The sequence below is a fragment of the Cygnus olor genome, chromosome 8, assembly GCF_009769625.2.
Source record: "Cygnus olor isolate bCygOlo1 chromosome 8, bCygOlo1.pri.v2, whole genome shotgun sequence".
In the NCBI taxonomy this organism is placed as follows: domain Eukaryota; kingdom Metazoa; phylum Chordata; class Aves; order Anseriformes; family Anatidae; genus Cygnus; species Cygnus olor.
The window spans coordinates 19,284,650-19,309,953 of NC_049176.1; the positions used below are offsets into that span (position 1 = coordinate 19,284,650).

Sequence of the window (25,304 nt, forward strand, 5' to 3'; positions counted from 1 at the left end):
CTTTACCACAAGCGTCCTGCACAGCGCTGAATAATATACTTCATCTTTTTCTGCTTAAGCTCCCCATCTCTCTAACAGCAAGACAATATATATGCTCTTTGTGGGCGCGATTTTCAATATCACTGAGAATTAGCATGAAAAAAAGGGTAAAATCTCCCTGGATTTCAGCAGTTTATTATTTGTATACATTCATTTGTATGCTTGTTTTTTCTCTGTCTGTCTAGATCATAAGTGCTTTGGGTCAGAGATTGTATTTCAGTCTACTTGTTAACCACAATTCGCAAAGCACAGCTCTGATTTTGGGTGGGCACTCCAAATGCCAATGAAAACCATAACTGAGTGGGGAGTGTAAGCAGCTACCTTTCAAGCAAGAACATGGGATACTGAATCTGAATCAAATTTGGAAAAATTCAGCCCAGGATTTTTTTTTTGTTTGTTTTGTTTTGTTTTGTTTCAGACAGGAACCCACATATTTCCAGTGCAAAATGCAGGCATTGCCTAGGCAGATTCCTCTGTTTTCTGAATGGTAGAGTGAAAAGGAGAAACAACTTTGTGCATGAAGAAAATTAATGATTTGGGGATGTTATTTTCAAATTGCTTAAAGTTTGTCATAACAACACTTCTTTTATAATTTCTTTGATAGCTCAGGAATATTACTTTTCCTCCTTAGTGAAAGGTCACACAACTATATAACGTCTCTTAAAATCAGTGCATGCATAATGGCTTCTGCTGTTCTAACAGGAATCATTAAACAAATTCATAAATCAATGAAGCACACCAATGCATTACTTTAATTATCATTTCTATTCAGATGGTTGGTTTATGTAATGTAATTGTTTACTATGTCTGAGTATTACACTAGAGAAGCTTGGCTGGATCTTCATTTCAAAATCCATTCTAATTTCTTAAACATTTTTATGAAATTAACAAACAATAGGCTATGGATTAGGCTGAAGATATTCCATTAAAGGAAAAATGCGCCCTCCCCTTTTGGTGTTTGCTATGAGATAATTTTAAATATTCTTGTCATTCTGTGTGTTTCCTTCAAGATGAATGCGAGCTATCCTTAGCGTTGTCAGTTAAACCGTCATAACAGTTTTTAGGGATTACAAACCCTTAGATATTGTTTGGTAGACAGAATTTATGAGTTGTGCAGTTGGTTTCAACAGTACTGTGCTTAAGATATTAGACATGACCAAACAGAAAATGATAGGCATTAACAGCATGAGAAGCAGTGACATTTTTCTTTGAAATACAAGGAATAATGGGTTAAAATGAAATATTATAAAATTCCTTTTCTTGAAATAATATTTTTCCTAGCAGAGTTGTACAGAACAGCTAAGTGTTTAACAATCCTGATTTATGCTTCTTGCAGAATCAAGGGCTTGTCTCAGAAATAATGAGATTAAAACCCCTTCAACAAATATAATTTAGATTCTTATTTATTTCTTCTGTTTGTAGCTTTTGGGGTTTGTGTTTTCACTGAGAAATGAAACTCCCATAATCTGATAACCTCAGGCACTGGGGTTTCAGAATAAAATAAAACTAAGAATATCATAAAGTCCCTGTGATGGGATTTACAAGAGCCCAATGGCCTGGATGAAGTTAACTCAAGCAGCAAATTAGGGCCCTGCTCAGGGTATTGAACAACAGGAAGTGAGGATATTCCTCGGCCAAACAGACTTTGAGAGATCTGAGTCAAAGACCAGGATTTCAAGGGAGCGTAAAGGGGAATTCTGGGCTGGAACAGGGAGACTGAGAAAGGCTGTGCATGTAGAGTATAGAAAAAGGACTGTATTACAGGAACAGATCACCTGGCTGAGAATGAGCTTTACATTTATCCCTGAAGACAGCATCAGCCCAAGTCTTTTGTATCCCTGTAGTCTCTCAAATTGGCTACAGTAGGACATCCGTGATTTACAGGCCTTCAGAACAGAATGAATTGGAAAGAATCTGTGACTTTTCTCACCATGTATCTTATAACCTATATATTCCTCTCATGCCTGGACATGAGAGTGCATATTTCTATCCTATGCCTTTTTGAATAAAAAGTAAAAGGTTTTTCATTTATCCATATTGCATTCAAGATGTTTAAATGAGATATTCTATCTAAGTTTCCCGTCAACGTTAACATGCGCTACATGTATATATCAGATGCAGGACCCCTGAAGTGCACATATCCCAATATGCTGTACAATCCACTGTGGGATCTGAAGCTAATAAGTAGGTAACAGGACCGTCATATGAGCTTTGCTTATTTACAACTGTTATTAAACTAATTCAAAGGCAGGACTGAGGACAAGAAGAATATATTAAACCATATTGCTTTATAAATGAAAACAGGCTGCTATATAAGATGACTGGAACAATAAAATGTCATGTTTAATTCACCTCAGGGTTAGCTCACCCAAAGTCAGTGGAGTTTCATCAAAAATTAGCTTGGCTTATTGTGTTGAAAGTCTGTGGGTCATGGGCATTAAGAAGTGAATAGTGTAGTACTAAAATAGTCAGATTTAAAAATAATAGATGATATTTTAGGAATGGGCCAAAGGAAATGATTAGTAATTTTTTAGTATAAGTAAATTGCTAAGCTGTTGCAGGTACTACGGAAGGCATCTTTGCTGTAATCTTCAAGTTAAATTATCATCGAATCATAGAACAGCTTGGGTTGGAAGGGCCTTAAAGACCATATGGTTCTAACTCCCCTGCCATGGGCAGGGAAACCTCCCACTAGATCAGGTTGCCCAGGGCTTCGTCCAACCTGGCCTTGAACACCTCCACAGACGGGGATCCATGGCTTCTCTGGACAACCTGTTCCAGTGCCTCACCACCCTCCGAGTGAACAATTTCCTCCTAACCTCTAATCTAAATCTTCCCTCTTTTAGTTTAAAGCCATTAAATTATGGCTTGCATATCCTTTCTATAGATGTGACATTCCAAAGAAGAAATTTAATTTTGTTAAAAAACACCAATAAAACAATAACTCAGCAATGTTAGTAATGCATTTTTCACAGGATCTTAAATAATGTCACTGTTCCAGATACGTAATATTTTCTTCTACTAGTACAATGTTGCAGGCCTTATAATTTAGCAGTCTGTTGAACTCTACTTTCTTCTCATTGCTGGAGTATCATTTTTTATGCTGTGCTGTATCAGAACCTAGCTGAGATGCTCAACACATGATAATAGGAAAAGTGGAAAGCTGACATTCTGCCATGCTAATACGCTTCTGCTCCAGGATGTGAATGACTGGTATTTTACAATTTTTTTGTCTACTTGAAACTTGTGAAGCAGTGTAAAGAAGTTCTTACCCTTTTTACTAACCTGTGGAAATCTGTAATCAAAACCACAATCAGCTGCTCAACTGCTCCACGCAATCTTATTTCAGAAACATGTTAGCACTAATTATATTTTGTCAGCATTGTGAAAGGATTTTTCCAGAAGATACCAGATCATATATATCAGGTACTTGGGGCCAAAATACATACCACTTGAGTCCTAATGCTTCAGAAAGGGAGAGTTGTTTGTAGATTTCTCTGTATATTATTCTGAATTACTGTTCTACAGCATCTTTCTCTGAGATGTATCTAGATACATTTGGCCCTCCACATAAATGTTTTGCATCAGTCCAACTCTCTTTTGTCTTAATTTAAAATTGTACAGAATGTCTCTCAACAATAGCACAGACCTCTTTTCCCTTTCCTGCAAGGGCGTCTTCAGTGAGTGGTTTTGCGATGGATACACATTCATAAGACAGAAGGACTTCAAATTTCTTAGTGAAACACACAACAAAAGCCATCTTATAAGAGATGATGCTACAAAATGAATGAGAATGAAAGCTGTACAAATAGCAGAGAACGTTGCCAGCATTGCATTTCAAGTGACGTTTTTGGTTATAAATCATTTACTGACATCAAATGTCAACAGAATCCATCTGTAGCTCCACCTTAGAAAGATACAAAATGCTTAGGAGTTGAAAGGATTTGAAAGGATTTGAAAATTCATTGCAACTAGAATGAACAGACAGACATATTTACTCATATAGTTTGACTGTCTTCAAAATTAAACAGTTCAGAGTTTATCTTTGATCTTTACACCAATTTCATTAACACAGATGGGTTGGTTCAAGAAAAAAGTTTGACCTTGTGTCATAAATTATCTACCTGGCTTTACATGCAGCAGTTGCATTGAGTCCTTTTTTTTTTTTTTTTTTTTTTTAGATATGGTCATTTATTACGCATTGTGAATGTGCTCAGTCCAGTTCTTTATACCGATTAAGGCTGCCCCATGGGATTTCTGTTCTTAGATAGTGCAGTTCAGGCGCACAAAATTTAGCTTGCTGATTTACCATGTCAGAACAGATTTCCCCTCTTCCTCTGCCCTGTCAGACCGTGGTTCTTTGTTATCTGGTAGAGGCAGCTTCTTTCCTCAATGGACTGGTCAGTGACATCACCATCCTCTGCAATGTTCCTGCAGTTCCCTGTAGTCTTACCACGGAATGAAAGCAGGGAGAGTTAGCAGACATTATCTATATTATTATTCATACTTATGGCCCCATCTAAGTAAATAACCACGGTCCTGGAGAAGAAAATGAGAATACGGTGGGTCGTTGGGGAGTGCACTACTGAAGGAAGACTGTGCCCCTAGAACGGTGATGGCTGCACAACACTCGTCCTTGTGCTGAGGATGTACATCTGGGCGAGTTTTCTTCACACTGCTTTCAAAATAGGTCCATGCCCTAAGGGCAAAGCCTGTTCTCCAGATGGAAAATAGTGAGGCAACAGGGCTTCAAGTACAGACCAAACAGCCAAATGTCTTCACTAAAGCTACCCTGATTTATTTATTTTTACAAGGTTTTGATTCATTTTCTTTGAGTGAAATGGTTGCTATTTCTGCCTTCGCTCAGTTTGAACATGTTTTAATAGAGGATTAGTCTCCTCAGGCAGGTGCAAGGAAAGTGCTTACAGGATACGACAGTGAAAAGAACCGGCCGGTAGGGAAAAAAACCTCACCATGTTGTGGTATAATGAGCCCATTTAAACAGAAGTGAATGTTTGACATTTACATTTCCCTGTCTCCTGTATGAAGGCAGAACAATGTTCTGAAAATACAAAAGTGGTGGAAAATATTTTGCGTAAAAAAAACTTGCCTTAATTTATTAAGCCTCCAGCCGTGACAGCTTGCCATAGGGAAAACTGGGTGCACTCCATCCCTAGGGACACCTCTGTGCTCAGCTGTCCCACAGGTCAGCTCTGGTGTCACTTCAGAGAAGACACCTGCTCCTTTCTCAGCCAGTGGTAACACAACTAGCAGTATTAAAAAAAATTAACAAAAAATTAAAAGGAAGAAAAAAATGAAAGTAAAATTGATGACAATTAGAGACTGGGGATAGGAGAATTACAAGAGAGGGAAAATTAATAAAGCCTATGTTATTTACTCTAACTTTCTAAAGCCATGACTAATGCATAATTTAAATATGTTTAATTAATTAATCCAGTAAATGGATACCTAGCAATTTCAAGGAGCTAGCAAATAAGCTAAGATAGATTACATTATCAGAATAGGCAGAGAGCGTGCCCAATAATATCAGAGCTAATTTGTGTGTTAAATAACACATCATTGTTCCACTTCAAATTCCTCCTTAAAACCTCTTTGCTCTGATGCACCTGTGAATGATAAGGCTTATGGTTCACAAAGAATGCTGCTTACTATATTGGTGAATTTTGTCTCGTGTCTTCTGTTTTGTACTATTTTATTATCTTGCACTGAGATCTAGAACAGGATTTTTCCAACATCCACTTAGAAAGAGCTTAGCATAGTGGACTTCTAGTAAGAGTGAGGGTGTGTAGACAGCATAGTACTATTAATAAATTCATATCAAGTAGTTCATACTTTGGTTTTGTTCTTTAAAGTCATGGTTGTAATTAAAGATACAATTTCCAATTAGTTTTCTAAGAAAAGTAAAGTATGAGGCCGACTTATCTCCAAATAAAATGACAAAAGAAAGTTAACATAAAAAAAGCAATGGAATGTAGGTAAACAGAGGTGACTTCAAAGAGAAATCTGATCCCATCTGCCTCTGTCCCAGAAAAATTAAGATAAATTCAAAAGTGATTTCAATCATTCTATAAAGTCTTAAACCTTCTTAATATAGCCTGGAACCAATCTTGGCTTAAATTCAAAAGGCCAATGTGTATTTTTCAGTTGCTGACATCTGAATACCTCATTAGTATGTTGAAATTGTCACTCAAATGGCTGTTTTATTTGCCTAAGTGCTGATTTAATAGACCGAATGCAAGATTTGGCAGTATTGTTAAGGCACCCATGTTTGAAAATTGAGTGCTGACTTTGAATTATATGTGACTATATTTGTGCCGCTGTTCATTGAAAACAAGCTTTCTATCTGTCCATCATGGCAATTCTCACATCAAAAGCCGAGATACTGTACACAGTCAGCCTATTGGATACTACACTGCTTGCAGGTTTTGAGTTTTTTTAAAACTCATTTTACAGGAAAGCAACATACATTGTTTCAATTTTAATTGCTGCTTTATAATTATGACTTCATTCTTGAGTGTAATAGCTGATTTGAAGGAAAAAGGCCAAAGCCTTTAGCAGAAGCAGTGAGGCCAGAAGCATAAAAGGTCCAGAAGGGATGAACAAAGGATGGAAGAGTTAAGTGTATGCTGAATGGCACCCTTGCTAATCTCAAATGGATGATGAGCAATGAAAAGCGGTCAGATAGCTGCCTTCTTCCTTTGAATTCACATTCTACATATAAGAAACTATTTAAAAAGCAGATTTTTAGATCAAAATCTTGTAAACATTGAACGTGGAACTGATCAGTCTGGGATTTTTGTCTAGGCCAGGTCACCAAACAGGAAAAGATATGCTACAAATTAAAGAAATAAATAAAAAATAAATATAATAAAAAACAAACAAGCAACAACACTTTTCCATTACAATAAATTAATCTGATATTAGCAGAGGAAGTTGTTTGAAAATACAGATGAATTTGAATGTGGCAATATCCCTTCCAAGTGAAACTCAACTCATTTGGTTAATAAATAGTTCATCCTTGTAAGGGTTTTATAGTAGTGTGGGACAGGTGTGTGGAACAGAAGGAGCCTGCTCTATAGCTTTTCTGTTACTATTAACAGCAAGCACAGACAAAAGGTTCTACATTTTTAAAGCATTATTATTCAAACCTATCAATGCTAAAATTCCTTTTTAGCTAATCTGCCCTCAGAACTGAAACATACTGGCAGTTCTTGTAGTACTAGTGTTTCGTCCAGACAAGCTCTGGCATAATTCTGACAATGCTTCTGACCCTTAAAATGCCTGGGATTTCAGTTAAAGCTGAACTGCAACAGATCTGTGGTGTAGGCAAATACCATGGATAAGCCGTGATGCTTCCTTCACATTCATTTTACCTTACTGCTCTGAAAATCCTTGGATGATCAGGTTTTTATTTTTATTTTTTTTTTCCCCAGAAAATACAAAAAGTATGGTTTATTATTGCAGAAGGTTGCACAATGTGAAAGTTCCTTCAAAAAGTGAACACAAGCACAGCTGGATGTACAAACAGATATCTGAGTGTCCAAACGTGTACATGCAAAATGAGAAGGAATTGGTGAAAATAGACATGTTCTTCAATGAGACATTTTTACTTTTAAAATTGATAGTGCCTATTACGTGCAAACTGTTTTACATTTTTACAGTTAGCAAATGTCAATAAATCCATGGTACATAAAAGGGCACTGCTACTACGGCAGTTATTTGAATTCTATACTTTGTCAAATATATGTACCTCTTAATTCAATAATCTTTACAAGCAATACTCATTGTGGTTTACAGTATGACACCTGACCTTTTGTTAATGTCAAATACCATTTCACTTTAGCATCTAAAATTATTATATTTCTATAAATATAATCATTATTCTTGGGAAAAAAAATGTATTAAAGAAATGGAATAGGAAATGCTGATCAGCCAATAAATTATTTCACATGACAGTGATTTTATGTATTATTGTTGACATTTCTATGAGTACCCTAAAAAGGCCCACAGTATAAAAGAAAATAACAAATGGAAGTCAAAATTCTGCCTTTTATACTGGTCTGTTATCTGAGAGTAGATAAAAAACAAAATTCTGTTGTGCTGATTGGCGAGAAGAATGTAGTATTAAGTTGTTTTTCCAGCCAAGCTAGATAAAATCTCAGGCAGTGGTTATACAATATGTGGTTTGGAACTTTTCTTAAAGGTAGCTAAGTGCAATTTACAAAATACCTATTTAACTGTGATAGGTATCTCCGGTTCTGCCTTAAAAAGCAAGCTAGCAACAGGGGAGATAAAGAATTCAGTTCCACATCATTAGGAGATACAGAAATTTTTTGCTGTACTAAGCAAATACACTTGCCACGGAATGAAACGTATCAGTTAAGCTTGATTCTGTTGCTTGACCATTGTATTCATGTACATTATCTATCAATAAATGCTTTTCTTTTCATGTTGACAGTATAAATCTCATTGATTCACGTGGGCATTTGTGTTAGAGGGAGAGTGTGGGTTAAAAAAGACCGAAAATATATGTATTTTTTTACTTATCTCTATATATGTAAATATAGGAACAGGTACATTCTTACTGATCAGCTGGATTGTACTGAACAATTTTGCATAGAATGGTGTATTGCTCTTTCTGTTGGGATAGACCAAGGCAGAATTTTGCACTGTGGAAAGAAATAAATGTACCTTCTTTTTGTTTATGACGTGCCTCCAACAGTGCGGCATGTGCCAGAAAATTATTCTTTAAATAGCAACCTTCTTCACCTTCTATACTTGGCATTGACATTGTTTTCTTTATGAGGTAAAGTGTAGAAAGATACAAGACAGTCTTAGAGTGGCTTAGCAAGAGAGTAGTACCAGATTTAGACTTTGTTTATGACATAGTTCTTCTATGAATATGCAAGCAAAAATCAAAAGACTTTCCAGCTTGCAAAAAAGAATTCATTATGAAACCCCACAACAAAACTAATGAGAACTTTAACAATTCCTGATTCAAACATTATATTAGAGGGCAAAAGGGTGGCAGAGATGAATCAGTTGCCTTACTAATGCATGAAGGCATCAGCTGCTTGAGATTATTTTAGAATATTTATATGGACACTTTAGGTTCCCCAGCTTTTCATATGTTATTTGTAAGAAGGAAGATGGGCTACAGATGGGCTGAGTCAGAATACAGCTGTTTGAAAGGGCCTTTCACCTCCAGAAGTCTTTTCGCTAAAGATAATAGAAGAGTCAACCACCTAGACAGTAATTTTAAAAAACGAACCACTGTCTGGAGAATAGAGAATTTGCCAGAGACAGCATTTTACTACTGCTGTTAGAGACTTTGCTAAATTTGGCCTGGACATTTTGCCGCTAGACATTCAGTAATTGAAATGACCAATAGAGGCTATTGTCACAGCTTCGAAAAAACCTCTGTTGCCTACCTGTAATTCATTGCTGGTTGCTTAGCTTCCCTTAAAAGTCAACTCCTCATTTACAGTTGATACAAGTTTTTTCTGTAAAGGCTGAAGAAAAGGTAATGTGACTTATGAACTTGCTTTTCAGGACACTGATAAAAGTCTTCTTCAAGATCTCTATGAATTGGTTGGTTCTGTTTTCCATCACAAGGAGGTACTACACCAGAGCTCTGACAGAGGAAGGAGGTCATTGGAGTGCTTTTCAACCCATTTCAGGCAAAATGAGCTGGGTTAGCTCATACTCACCTTCAACAGTCCATTAAGCTTTCCCAGCTCATTTTGCCTGCAATGCAAAGGAATGTGTACCACAAACTCCTCCACAAGCAGAGATGGGAGGATGGCAGCTTCTCGCAAAGGGAGGTGGTAGACCACTGGGGGGAGAGCTATTTTCCATTGCTTGATCAAGAATGCTTTTCCATGAACACTTAAGTCAAAGCAGACAGAGCATTACCTTTTATGCAATACAAGCTAAAATCTAGCCATGTGAAGATAGTTAAGAAAACTTTGTAAAGACTGGCACTCAGTGAGGGATCTTTAGTCAAAATCAACACTAGCTGACATCCAGTTTAAATAAGAGTTGATCATGGATAAACTCTTAACTTTAAAGACAAAAAAAGTGAATGTTTAACTCAAATCTTATTTGCACCTTAATATATGGGTATGAAAGCAGGAAACCTACCAGATTAATTGACAAATGTCTTTGGAAGAAAATGCCTTTAAAAAATATGAGGTAATAAATTACAAGTGCCTAGATTCACTGGAAAAGTCAACAACTTATCTCTGTCATTTTTTAGGAAAGCACATGGAGATATCTGAGAACTATGGGTTTATCCACTGAACACTTTCAAAGACCACATGATGTTGGAACATAAGAATGCATAGAGTCCTCTGGGTAGATAAAGACAAAGAGCCCCGGCCATTCTTGACCACAGACTAATGAATAGATGACATTTGATGGTACAAGAGAGGATTCAAGGTCTTCAGAAAGAACCATATACAAGCATTTTATTTCAAAATCAGTTTCAAAAATATCCGCTATTTCATGAGGATCTTAAAAATACAGTTTTGTCCAATAGGCCACTTCAGCCTATATTTAACCTTTAACAGTTGAGTCATTCCACGGTTCTCAGAGTTCAGCCAAAGTAAGTGCTTTTGCCTTGGGATTTCAGTGCTTATAGACCCAATTATGAAAATTCCTGAGACCGAAACGTAATATTTGATGTTACACGTAGTTTTTCTTCCTCACATGGTGGCATATGCAGAACTGGATCCTTAGCCAGAAATAACAGCTAAGAACAATAAACCTAATGGCAGAATGAGAGGCACTAACATTAAGGTATAGTAATATGTATTATATGAGGATCTTGTACACATCACATTCTCTTTTCAGTTGCAAATTTATCTCTTTTAATGTGAGAGAATGAAGTACAGGGAGAGATAAGAAAGGGAATATGACACCAGAAGCCTAATTGGTTTACCTTAAAATGCAGCAGTGCCTACTGCTTTGTTGAAGGAATGTAACCTGCTGGTGACAGCAATCATGACTTGACAGAGGATCAATCACAAGAGTTACAAGTGCTTTGCCCTTTTCCTGATATGTGACAGTTTTGGAAAACAGCATTTTAGATAATCCCTTGTGGAACAACTTTTTGGATTATCTCTACTGACCCTAGTTTTCCTACACAAACATGAATATACTTCATATTATTAGCCCCAGTTAGGATAATAGCATTGGTAACAATGAGATTCAGAATCTTAGCCAAAGAGCCGTAATGTGCTTGGCAGTAACAAAAGGCACCTAGAACAAACAGAATAAAACAACAAAAATGTTTAAAGCTACCTGCAGCTGCACTGTGCAGCTCTGAGGGGAACAGTTTTACTGCCTGTGAGGAGTTTGATTCATTCCTTACAATTCTTCAGGTTTTAGCCAGTATAACTTTAATGAAATAGCCAGTTCGGTTTCCTTGCAGACACTCATTTAAAATTGGAGTATCACCACAGTGAGCCAGACCCCTTTTATTTGGCCAGTATTCATCCTGTTACTACATGCACGGCTCCTGCATTAGCAAAATCTTCCATGCCCAATGACCAGAAGAAGATTTGAAAGATTAGGCTACACAAAGTTTTGAAAGGATTTGCCAAGTTTGACATTTGCACCTGTGCAGCATGCAAAGGACAAAGTTTAGCCCTTAATATTATTTTATCCTGGCGGCATTTTAATATATCCAGGTTTGATTTTGCATCAACTCTTAACTCCTTAACAGTTTTAAATATGGTTGTGACATACCGCTGGGGTCACTGAACAATGTTAGCTAAACATCGATAGTGTGATATTTGATTACAGTTAAGCTTCTCCAAAAGGCAACAGGAATCTGTGAGGAAATTACTAGAGATGGAATTTTTAAAGAGTCTATATGGCTACAAATTCATATAGCTTATTAACATATATTTTAAGGATATTGATTCCAAAGAAGAAATGTACCCACAAAGAGAGACCCAAGATAAAGGCTAATGTGTAAATTGCTTTAAAAAGTGTAGTTACTGTAATTACATGGAGCATTTTACAAGCAACTAGGGACTGCTTTGGATAGATGACTGAAATTTAATCAGTATCTGGCACAGATTGCCTTTCTTTCACACCTCACGTTTCTGAAGTACTATTCTAGGGAAACCTACCAGAATTGTGAGCCTTTATTATCACATTAGAACTCTCTACGCGTTTTCAAAAGAATGACTTCCCCAGATATCACAGAAGGTGTGGGTCTGGGTCCTTTTGCCCAGGAGCATATGTCTTTCTCTTCTTTTTTGGGGGCAAACTTCATTCAGCTATCCATTCTCAGGTTTGTAATCACACGGAACATTATGAATAAAATGCATAAAACTTTGGTTGTTAATGCAACCACCTGAGACTACGAGATAAAGGAGAAACACACAGCCCTTTGTACTTAGAAGGCACAAACACTTGTGCTAAACCTTTTATAAAATACAACTTATTTCTTCTACGGGCTTCATTTTGTTGTTCGTATGAGCTGTCAAGAAACTGTCAGTTAAGAAAAGGGAGCCCCATATGATCTATGCCTTTTAAAGCAAGAAGGAAACAGAAAATAATTAGATATGGTAAATGTGAAAATTGATCTATCTGAAGAGTGTGCAGTTTACAAGCAAGGAATCAATCAGTTTACACCAAGCAGATTAAAATCATGTATCATTATTTTTAATGGTTCAAGATGTAAAGGTCTGAAAGTCTAAATAGAATTCCTGATGATTACTTTTATTAAAATCCTGAGTATTGGAAGATATACAATGGCTGTGTAGATTGATTACTATATTATCTGCTTTGTAGAAAAATAATATTCTTGACTTGCTGGTGTTTCTAAAATCCTCATTACTATGCCTATATACTCTGTCCCTGGAGTAAATTAAAGCATTTCCTTCTTTTGTAGTGTAGTTTGCTTAAAGTTGGAATCTTAGAAATACTGGGACTATGCTGTGACATCTGAGTTCTGGAGATCAATTTATAGCTGTTAAAGATCATGAAGAATTGCCCATTAAAACAGTTACTGTTTGACAAATAACAACATTTGTGTTTAGCCTGGATATTTATCAAGCAGACGGAGCACTTATTCCTGATGTCTGAATGAAGGTCTGCTTGAACAAACTTATTAATCAGTTAGTGCCAGGTCTTAACCACCTGTCTTATTTAAAATGAAACAAAACAAAACAAAGCCAAACACCTGAACCTTTACATATATTAAAATTGCACTCCTGATTTTATAGCACTGGGAAGTGCCCATGTTAAGGTACTATTGCCATGGGCCGTACCACCAACAAATAGTAAAAGCTCCAAAAAAAAAAATATTTTTTCTTGAGAACTGCTTACATATTGTTTTAATCTAAGGCTATGGGTCTTACATATGCAATACATATGTGTATTGCATTAGGCATACAGAAAACTCAAGCAGATCATGCTTTTCCTCAGATGCAGCAATTGTGCTGTTATTGAAGTCGGTGGGAACACTGCTTCTGACCTCATTAGCTTTTCAGAGGTTGGAAACTCTGATTCACAGAAAACTTTCATATTAAAAAAAAAAAACATTCTGGACTGGAACAAAATGTAAAAATGATCTTTGAAGTATATCTTAAATATTTGTGAGTGAAAAACATTTTTGATTAAGCAAAATATTTTGGCAAAATGAATATTTTATTTTTTTGTTATCTAAGATTGTGGTATCAAAAACATGTAAACAAAAATCATTTCTATAATGGCTTGTTCTGAAACTACCAATACATTACCAGTTTCCCTCCTACATTTGTTCCCAAAGAAAACATCGGTTAAATTGACACCATTTTGTGGAATTTATCAGCACTGCCAGAACTGCATTCAATGAAAGAAGATGGTTTCATCAAAGCTGTTCCAAGCAGCTTAGTTATTGAATCCACAGGGAGAAAAGCAAGCTTTACATAGGTCCCAGTTACAAAGAGTCTACTGTTTGTTAGTAAAGGATCAGCATAACTAAAATGAAGAGGTATGGCTAAGACAAAAGTTTCTAAGGAAAGCTTTGTGGCTCATTGTGCTACTTCATTTCTCTGGGAATTGTGCAAGAGGTGTTAAACGTGGATTGCTGTTCAAATTAAACAAGTGCACAAGTATTTGACTTCTGTTCACTGTTCAAAATACTATGGGTATAAAATATATTTTAACAGCAAACTATGATTTTGGCCTCTGTGTTTTATCACGTGCATCCTGCTTGCAGTACCAGCTCTGGTTCTTAAGCAGAGGTTCTTAGGGAAAAGTTCCAAGGAACTTATTTCAAGAAGGAATGAATAATAGGAATACCATTTTCTTCCATGAATAATTACATTCTCTGTTTATGTAACATTTATTTTGCAAAGCTATATACAAATATTAACCAAAGAATCAGCACAACATCCTTGTGTGCCAGCTTTTACACATAAAGAAATGAGGGAAAAAAAATAGAGAGAGATAAAACACAGTACCTAGCTCTTTAGTCCCGCAACTGGGGTTTCAAGCTACTAAAGTAATGCAAATAACAATAATGCAATAATGGTATGGAAGAAACCTTTCAAATTTGAGTGTCTAACTGGCTTGATTTTCATAGGTTTAGACTTCTGAGTGCTCACAGCTTCCTTTGAAGTCGATTGAAAATGTGAATGTCAGCACACATTAAAATCAGACCACTAATTTAGATGCTTAAACATGAAATTTAAATTCACAACTTTAAGTTTGGAAAAATTGGCTTAGGTGACTTTTCCAGTGTCAGAACAAGGAGATTCCTCATTTCCAACACCTCTTCACAGAGATTCTAGCATAGACCCTATGGACTAAACAAATAGATCATGACCATGACCATGTCACATACCCCGTGACAGATCCATGCAGCCAAAGTAAGTTGGTGTGGGCAGGGACTGCTGCATGATATCATAGTCCAAAGATTTCTATGAGATACTGCAAGAATAAGAGACACGGCCCTTCCTTCCAGAGCAATCCAATAGTGAAGAGCTGATACAACACAGCTTCAGGGTAAGGACTTGGAAGAAGTCTGGTCATTTTACATAAACTCCTCTTCTTGTCCACTTGCTCCTTACCTCCTACTATTTTACAGAGAAAACCCGTACAAACCTGACTAGAATAGGTGTGTTATTTTCTACAAAACTACCCTGGTTTAGCTTTTTTTAGTCTTAGCAAGTCTCAGATACAGTGCAGCATGAGGAATTTTTTTTTCTATGTACATAGGATCCAATTCTGGTTGTTAATAGAGAGATTGAGGAGCATCTTCCTCATCAGCTGACAGTCACAGGAGATGACCACAGTACAGAAAGGGCGCTCCTTGATCTGTATGACTTCACAGCTTTGATGAGGTAGCCAAAGTTCCCTTTTAAGTTATGTCTGCAGGAAAAACCAAGGAGTGATGACTTGGACACACTGTGGCTCTCAAATATTGAAGCTGGTTAAAGCTGGTGAATTCTTTTTAGTACCAACTCTCTCTATGGATATGTCTCAGGATATGTCTTAGTAAGTTCTGCCACTTGGTAGAAGCCAATTTGTAGTATGAATTGTTAAACGCCAAGAACCCAACATATGTGTCATGCATATTTCACAGTGTTTTGGGCTAGTTCTAGCCTTGTCCTGAGTGCACACAACTGGTCAAATTCCATCAGAGCCATTCTTGAAACATATAATCCAATTTACTGATATCCAGAAGGAACAAGGCTATTTCCAGTTGCGGGCCAAAGCTCAGTGCTTTGGGAGGATGGGGAGAGTTGCTTCAAGAGCACGCTCTGAATTTATGTGCACCCTGAGGGAAGTACACCGTCTGTGTGCTCCCCTGGCAGTGCTGTATCTTGGTATTTCCAAGGCCAGCTTATGTCAGGAGTTTGCCTATAATGAAACTAACTCAGTAGGTGAGCACTAGTCAAACAACTTGACCCTATAAACCCATGAAACAAAGAAAATGGAGAAGCTGGGAGTTACGGTAAGCTAGGCTCAGTTATGATAAAAACTTGGTTGATCCTTTTAATGTTAAGGAACAGGCACTACAATCTCGCTTGCTAAGGCCCGTCTGAAAGTCCATCCTTGAAAGAATGAAATAGTGGATTACTGTTACAGCTGTGCTAAAGCTGCACAAAGTCCAAATAATATTGTAAATAACTAAAGTTTACTATGGTTCAGTGTATTTTCTTTCCACTACATTTTGGGATAGAAAGAGGCATATGGAGATCAGAAAAGAGTCAACTTAAATTGTGATGCTTACAGCTTTAATTATGAGCAACCCCAAGTCTCTATGTTTACAGAAGAGAGATTACCTACATGGTATTTGAAAACTATTGGGTGTAAGTTTATAGTGGTAACAGGCAAGTCTAATTTTCTTTCATACTTAGGATTTAATAGTTACAGAATGCTGCCCAAGGGAAAAAAAGTGAACAAGTAGTAACTTGATATTTATTCTACACAGACGTGAAGAAAGCTTAAAGAAATACACCATGTCTGAAACACTGACATGTATAACTATTTTAATTGTGATGTTGCTTTTCTAATAGACTTTTCTGCTATGGTACAGGTTTAAATAGTTGAAGAACTTTCCTGCCAAAAAAAAAAACAACAACCAACCAAGCTAACAATCAAAAAACTCCCCACCCCTACAAAATAAATAAATAAATAAATAAAATGAAAAAAGTTTTTAAAAGCTTATGATGGATTTATTAATTCTGCACCAAGTTTGTACAGTCTTAAACTGAGAATAATCTATTATCATTTGTATAATTTATACTACATTTCCTAGGCCAGATAATTTTATAAATATGGACTCCCTTCACTGCTGATGTTTATTCTCTACCCTAGAGGGTATTAAGAATCCTGAGATGTTACCAGGTGCAGGTACAATTCAAGTGCGGAGATCCACAGCCCTGGCACTTTGACTGCATTAAGTGACCAGGAAACTGGTGTGATGAACAGAGCAGTGGTGGGAAGCCTTAAGTCTGCTTAGCCCTCCTGCTAAACCTATGTCTGCTGAAACATTCCTGCAACACAAAGTTACTATTTTTTATTTTTTTTTTAAGATGGAAGTGGAGGCATAGTTAATGAAGCAGGTTTACCCATAAACACGTGGAAGGTTGTGGCAGAATCAATATGTAGAGTACAAGTTTATCCTTGCTCTTAATTCATCCTCACTTGCATCTGGACCTCCTCCTGACACTAGATGTTGAGTGCCTGACTCAGCACAGTTTTTTTTTAATAAGCTTAAGCTAAACCCCATATGAAATACGGGGGCCATTATTTTAAATTTATTTATCCATTTTTACAGTGGGTAATTTTCTTTTTAGCAGTATCTGTATTCACAGAAAATGCATTTGGTGTCTCAGTTCCTTTTTTTAACACGAGAATTGTCTTTTGTGTGGCATTTTAAGCCAAATTAAATTATAAAAATACTCAGTTGTGTAACTATCAACAACACAGTATTTCTTATTATTACAATGACAAACAGGAATACATTGGAAAAAAAAATTGTGAATCTCATTTCTGATCCTAATGAAGCAAGTAACCCATTATACCAAGGTTAATTTGTTGGCTCATGATTTCCACTTATCCAATGATATACCGAATCATATGAACAAACCTCTACATCTAATCAGGTTTTTTTTTATTGAATCCTGACCTTTTATACACCTTCTTCTTGATTATGAATGACAGTGACCTTTATCTAATTTAAAACACACATACTGATGCAAAAATATGCAAAGTACACATGTAAATTCTGAATTAAGATGAAGATGTGCATAATCTTCCGGGGAGAAATTGCTTTAGAGAGAGATGTTTATATTAGGGCCAATTGAGGGTATGTGGGGAGAAAAAGTGAATTAGTCAGAACTCAGATGGGCTTGGATGAACAGCTGTGGCGATACTGAAGTCTGTTTAGATTTTCTGGGCTTCTATTTAGAATCCTGAAATGTCAATATAAATATCAATTTTTATTATGCTATTCAGCATTTTACAGCTTTCATGAAATTATCAAAATGCCATAAAGTCAGGTAAAATATCTCCTCATGTAAGATTTAGGAAACTATGCCTGAGTATTCCATTTTTGTTTCATTTAAAATACGTAATATTAATTTTCTGCGACACAAAAGCTGAGTTAAACTCACAACATGATAAAAGCTGAATGGTTCACTTTGCCATTTATCTCATTAAAGAGGAATGCTGTGAGTATCATCTGGAGATGGTTTTTTTAGTCCAGGATATAATTAAGGACTACTGTAAATACTGAAAAATAAATAAACAAATAAAGCTGTGGAGTGACTTCCGCAGAAAAAGAACTCCTTAAATTTCCTTTTGCTTTTCTCTGTTCATTACTAATGGGTCTGCACTGGAATTACTAAAGATGAACCCAGCCATGGGCGCAGTCTGAACTGCTGTGTAATCCTATAATCCACTCTCTCTTTCCACAAGTCACTCCTTCCTCTGAATTGCTGCGAACCTAAGTTGTAGACCAGCGGCTTTGGACTAGCCTTTCTTTTAAAATAAATATATATATTTATGTACACAGTGAATTTGCAAAACTTGGTGTAAAGACTGTCAAAGCAAAAATCTAACAAACGCATTCCTCTGAGAGACTCCAACCAAACAGTACCTGGCATTAGCGTGTACTTTCATGATTAACAACAGGGGGTTGTCAGACTGCTATTTCTGAAATAAACAGATTTATCCTGACAGATAATCAGCAGTTTGCACTACTTAATACATGTTATCATCCGCCACTGACATCATTACATTAAAAGCACACTTACTATAATCTTTTGTAGGAAATTAAACAGGTTTTATGATACACATTTGATGGACTTTTGGGGGGATAGAGTGGAGCCCAGGGGAGAGACTGGAACATTAGAGAGAAGCTACATGCCAAACAAGACAGGGAAGGCCCCCAAAAATACTATGTTGTATTTAGTTTTTCAGAATCGATTAGTGTAATTTCTAAATAAATTAAAACCAAATGTTCTGACTGTAAACCATGTCTTGCACATTTAAGCAGCCTTTTATAATATCCTCGTCTGTCCCTCAGTGCTCTGCTGTGTCTCACTGTCTGTCCTTCTGCCTGCTCCACATAAAAGCTAGCCACATATCATGGTTGTGAAACATATCTGATCTTGCTGTTCACAGATGTGTTTTTAGAGGTCAGCGGGTGGACCTCAGGGATACCGTTGGTCAATGCTATTGAGCACTACCAACATCATTTTCTGTCCAGCTCAACATTTCTCTTCAGTAGTTTTAATGTATCTCTGTGTGGACCATCCCTTCTTCCCCTGAAAAAGGAGACACTGTGTTATCCATAACTCACAGGACAGGAAGTGCAGAAGCTGCTGAAACTATTACTGACGGAAAAAAATTTGGCACAGGCCAATTCAAGGTCAATGTCTGTGACCTGCAGAAAATGCAGAACGTCGCTTACAAACGTGTCCTCCCTTCCACGCTGCCTGCTCATTCAGCTGGCTGTTTCTGCAGTGACCAAGTTTGGACTCAACAGGGAAAATGAAGTTTAAGTCAGAAAAACTTAATACATCTCCCTTGTAACCTCCAAGTGAACCATTACTGCCTCAGCTGGAAAGGTGACGGGAATTATATACTCCCAGGTTCACTTGAGCAAATTTTGAAATTTCTTTCCTATTTTTAATTTTAGGTTGTCAGTTAACATTATACTATTATTGTTCTGTGAACTCACTACTAATTCAAAGACTAGGTAACAGAAACTACATGGGTTCTGTTACTTGACTCGAACAAGCATTTCATTCTCTTCCTTAGCATGCAGTTTCTAAGTCATAAACTTTTCTATAGAGGCAATTAAGATACCTAAGTCCTGGCTCCAGAGGCCTGTTGCAACTAGCTTTTTTTCCCAATAGAGACAGAAATTGCATCCCTCTTTCAGTCCTTTGCCTCACATAGGATACATGTTGTTTCTTCTGCCCTCCTCCTTCATAACTCAGTAAGAACGGAAGTAAGAAATAGTGGCTAGGTACTGAGGGATCCAGGTTTATCCATTCACATCCATAGATTTTCATGTAACATTCTCCCTAAGGTTAAAAAAAACAGATAAACGAAAAACAAACAAACAAACAAACAAAATCAACCAAACCATCAGAATTAAGACAATTAAGAATTAAAGCTCTTTATATGATGAATGTAACCTTTAAGTAAGTAAGTGGCAGCATCATGCAGACTTTAAATTCATCTTAATTCATATGTACTCTTTGTAGAGTTATAAAATCTAACTTTCAGAAATATTTATGTATTGGTTAAGCATCTTTTTTCTCTTTATTCCTCTCCCTAACATTCCTGTCTCGGTTGTTGAAACTAATGCTGAATTTTGCCACAGATCTTTTGCCTCAGGTACACTGGACAAAACTCGTAGTCTGATACTCTGATGTGAAATGGAGAAAGAAATGCTAATGTAACCAAGTCATTTCAAAGGCTTTGTTATTTTTAGTTTTAAAAGTGTTGAATTTCTACTGACCCACATTCTGCATATTTCTTGTACTCAGTGATGTTTGAGGTTGTTTAGATTTTCATTTGTGTCAGATATTTTGTGTCCAAAGGTCAAATGAGCATAGCTTTTGAGTCAGATGCCTACTGGCTGCATTTCTAATAGTTAATCTTTTCGCACTGAGAGAAATAAAAAAGGGGGAGACAGTTCAAGCTATCCCAAATAAACAGACAGAAGTAAAGCAACAATTACTTTTCCTGTGTGGACTGCTCTTGCTCATTTCTTCTCAAGAGATAACACTCTCTGACATAAAGTCAGATAACCATGTTCAATGTTTCACAGACTTGCCATTTAAAGATTCATTTCCACTCCACTTATTTTCTTTTTATCTGCCCCTGTTTTGGTGCATTTCAGCTGTGAAAATTTTCATGTAGACTCCCCAGAACAGGTACTGGGGAGAGAGGGAAGCAGAAAGTGTCCAACATTGCTTAAAAAAAACCCTCTAGAAATAATAAAAGGAGTGCGATAGGACAGAAAAATAAAATGTTCTCATGAGAATAGTTGTTTGCATAAAATCCTCAACTGTTACTGAAGCTTCAGTGGAGCTCCTGGGGAAGATGGATATATAAAGCCTCAGGTTAATTTCAGTCATTACCAAGCATTTTACATCTGCTGAAGAATTCCAAACATATAAAAGGATGTCAATCTAAACCTTCAGACCTAAATAAATAAATAAATAAATAAGGAGCAACTTCAAAGGCTGTCAGTAGGCGAGTTACGGATCTGATTCAGCTTTTAACCCCTAGAGGTATAAGCATGCTTTATCTGCAAAAGAAATGCAAGGTCTGTACTCTGCAACATTATATTTTAACAATGTACTCTACAGTACAAAGCAATGACAAAAAAAGGAGAGTATGATATAATTGTGTGTGGGATTTGATGAGAGGCTGTGGGGAATGTATTCTTTCTCTGCAGTTATAGAAAAAAACAATGACAAATCATTGACCGAGGACTTTGTTGACGATTAGTTTTCCCATTTATAGCTGTACATTTTCTCAAAGGCTCTATCACTCACTTTTTAGGATTCCCAAATTTTCTTCCTTCTCTAGAATATTTTTAAGGTATAACTCATTAAACGTACCTGTTTAGAGCTGAAAGCAACTAAGGCCTTTGAGAAGTTGGATGGAACTTATTAAAAAGCTCTGTAGCATCGTTTTAAGATGGTAATTTACCTTTTTAAGTGTCTTCTGTAAAACCAGCAGAAAAGAGCCTGGTGGAAGTAAGAGCCCTGCACTATATAAAGCTACAAGGTTTACCACATCTTATAGATTCTGTTGGAATGCTCAGTACAGTGGAGTGTAAGGTAACTTATCTTGGAGATGTTTGACTGAGTTACTATAGCAATGGCAAGTTTGTAGAGGCAGGGGAAGAAACCACACCAATAGAAAAAAAGGAACTGGTCATAGAAAGACACTGACAATTTTCTTCAGAAAACTGTATAGTACCAACTAGCCTGAAATGAAACATAAAGGTTCACTCCTTTGAGAGTTTGCTGAAAATACATTCAGAGGCCTAAATAATATAAAACACCTGATTCCTTCTGATTTATTTCTGTGTATCAAATAATTAAACTGAGTTATGACAGGTGAACCTGGTGAACCTACAAGGAGAATTGAGTACATAATTTGGAAATAACTGTATGAAATGCTGATGATGACTCACTAAGGAACACTTTTGTCCCTGTAATGCATTGTCTAAAAGGTGGAAAGGAAGCAGGAAATAACTGTCTGCTGCAACAATATTTTAATCCACTTACAAAAAAATCTTCCTCAGAAATACCTTTTTCTTCCTTTTCATATCTCCATTGGTGAGTCATCTAATCTCATCACTGTACATCACTAAACTCCACAGGGATCACCTTTACTTCCCAACTTTATCCTGGCCAGAGATTCAGTCAAACAAAAGATCCTTACTGTCTTTCCTTAAGTTCAGATCCCATTCCCTTCCTCTTTCTGAAAACTAAAAAAAGTCCTTATATATATATAAAATTATATATATATATATATATATAAAATTATATATATATAATTTTTCCTTCTGGGGAGAGGCAGAATAACTTTTCCTATAAATGAGAATTTCTTTGTGTGGAGCAAGTTGGTTGCAAGAATATATTTCTTTCTGTCTAGAAAAGATTCTAAAATTTTATTTTTTAAACTCCTAGATCAAAATACATATTTGTTCTCCCTTATGAACATCAATTTACTTAAAAAACTCTGCACTTGAAAGAGTTAATAAAAATTCTAATTACAGGATAAGAAAGAAAGGTCAGAATCCACTTACATCATTGTGAAGGGCTTTTATTACACACTGCTATAAAACATACTTCTTTTTTTCAGTTGCCATCCTCACAGGGTAACCTGCATACCAATAGGATCTCCAAAATGCCATGAAGCAAAAGATATTTATCTGCTAAATTCTATGTACAATAACCTAACAAATGCCAGAGAAAGAAAGATTGCCTTCTGCACAGTAATACTTGTGTAGATGTCTTCTTTATGCTAACAATGACAAGGCTCTCTAGGTTTGTACTGTACTCCAAAATCTGAACGCATTTTTTTTTCAAAAAGCATATCAAAGTATATCAAAAAGTATATCAAAGAGAAAGATGCACAGTTTAGGCACTGAAATACTTTGTCTAGGGAGTAAGTACTCTCTCCTGAAACAGGCTAACTAAAAATATCCAATCCAGAAAGGTAAAACTGAAAATTTATGCCTCAAGTCTTCTTGAAGAAGTTAAGACAGGATATGTTTGAGAGTATCTATGCCTCTCTGTCTGTCCTGTCTGGCCAACTAAATTTTCATTGTAAGCTCTGTCTAAAGCTTCACAGAACTGTTATTTGATTAACTTGGATGTGTTAGATAGTAAGTCTATAAAAAAGCAGGGTGGCTCCAGATCTAATCATTATTATTTCTTAACTCCAGCTGTGCAAGAAAACAAACAAGAACTTTATTGTGGAACAAGTGTAAGTCAAAATAATTCTGTTTTTTTTTTTTTTTTTTTTTGACTGTAGTCCTCTTCAAATCCATAATTTGTGATTTAACATATCAGAAGTTGTTTTTATAGTTATTTTAATCATTTGCATTCCTAAGTTCTGACAACAAATTCAAAGAAATATACATACATAAATGCAAAATTTACTGTCCACTTTTAGAAAACCAGGGTGTATTGTCAGATGCATTACTTCAATATTTTGTGTGGTGCTAAAAGTTGGCATGTAGCTAATGAAGCAGTGCCTGACTTTCCTTTTCTTAAGGAGTTTTTTAAGAATCATATCCAAACAGTTGGTTTTGAGTTCTACTTTGCAAAGCAAGCTCTGCCTGTCCAACCTCTCTAAACAACAGATATTAACACAGAACTGTGAGGGTTCCATTTCACTACCTCTGCTGGCAGTCCTATTAACAATATGTTTATCTTGTGGTCTAAATTTATGACAGGCCCATTTGCAGTCAGGCCTGGAGTTTCCCTGTTTACAACACTGCAAAGTAAAAGGTGACCTTTTTATTTTTGTTTAAAACCTTTCAACAGTTTGTTCTGCTCCAAAGATAGCACCTTAATAAGGTTTCAGACCAGAAAGCCTGCATGATGCTGTTTTCTGTTGGGGGGTACAGATCACTGCAGTAACTTACATACACATTAGAAGACATTTTTAAAAGAAAATACAAACTTGAGTGAAGATTACATTTGTAGATTAGAGAGCTGCTATGCTAAGATCATACCTGCTGTTACGAAAAGGAAAAGAAAAAGTTGGGGGGGGGGGGATACATAGCTGGCTAAATAAACAGAAAAACAGCCAATTAAACACTTGCACCTGTACATACAAGTAACAAAAGCATTAGGCACCTGGCACAATTCTATTAGGACCTAATTCTGACAACAATATGCATCATTATAGTGGGAACTGATAATGAGCAAACACTGGAGGAATTACATGTCTTTAGAAGAATCAGACTTCCTACCTTAGTAAGACTGATAGAAGGTAAGTCTCCCTTTAAAGAAAGTTGTAAGTAAAACCAGGCAGCAGTTGCAGTAAATTGAGTCCTTTCAGTCACTGTATACATGCAGCAGTTCTGCAATAAGGGAAAAATATAATGGGAGGAGCAGCTGTGAACGAGTGACCTCCTGAAGCTGAGTTCTCTTTGTGAATCAAGCACTGGGAGCCAGTGCCTCTGATTTGCATGGATTATCTCCACTTGAACAGATACATTTAAATTAACTGGCACAGGGACACAGGGATTAAAAAAAAAAAAAAAGGGGGGGGGGGGAGAAGGAAGAGTAAGTGAGTGAGCGAAGGAGAGCGGGGAGCGGAGAGCGAGGAAGGAGAGAGGAGATCGGGGCGCTTGGCTGGGTACGCTGGCTCAGGCAGAGCTGAGTCTCAGAAGAGCTACAGCTCCCTCTTCATGTCACAGTTGTAAAATGAGGAAAGCTGTCATTATGGTCGAGTTTATAACAGATCCCCCCTCACCCCCCTAACTTCTGATGGTCCATTTGATCAGATTTCTATAAACACTTACTAACTCTGTCATGCAGCTAGGGTTTTATACTGCAAGTCTCAAATGCTTATAAATCTGGTAAACCCTGGTAAATGATTTTAAGCATGGAAATATTTTGAGCGGAGTAATTTGTACAAATTGAGATGGGATATTTGCAAGTATGCCTTGACAAATTTATTATCTGTGAGTGTGCGGGTGTCTTTAAAATAGTTAAGGGAAGGCAGCACTCAAGTGCTTC

General features: G+C 36.5%; 1 protein-coding gene across 1 annotated transcript in view; it reads right to left on the minus strand.

Moving 5' to 3' along the window:
* The window catches only part of ADGRL2 (adhesion G protein-coupled receptor L2), a 385,925-nt gene extending 361,281 nt beyond the window's left edge, over positions 1-24,644 (minus strand). The window contains exon 1 of the mRNA XM_040564881.1: positions 24,533-24,644. The gene's annotated coding sequence lies outside the window, so the exon portion shown is untranslated. The remainder of the gene's footprint in view (positions 1-24,532) is intronic.
* Positions 24,645-25,304: the final 660 nt, after the last annotated feature.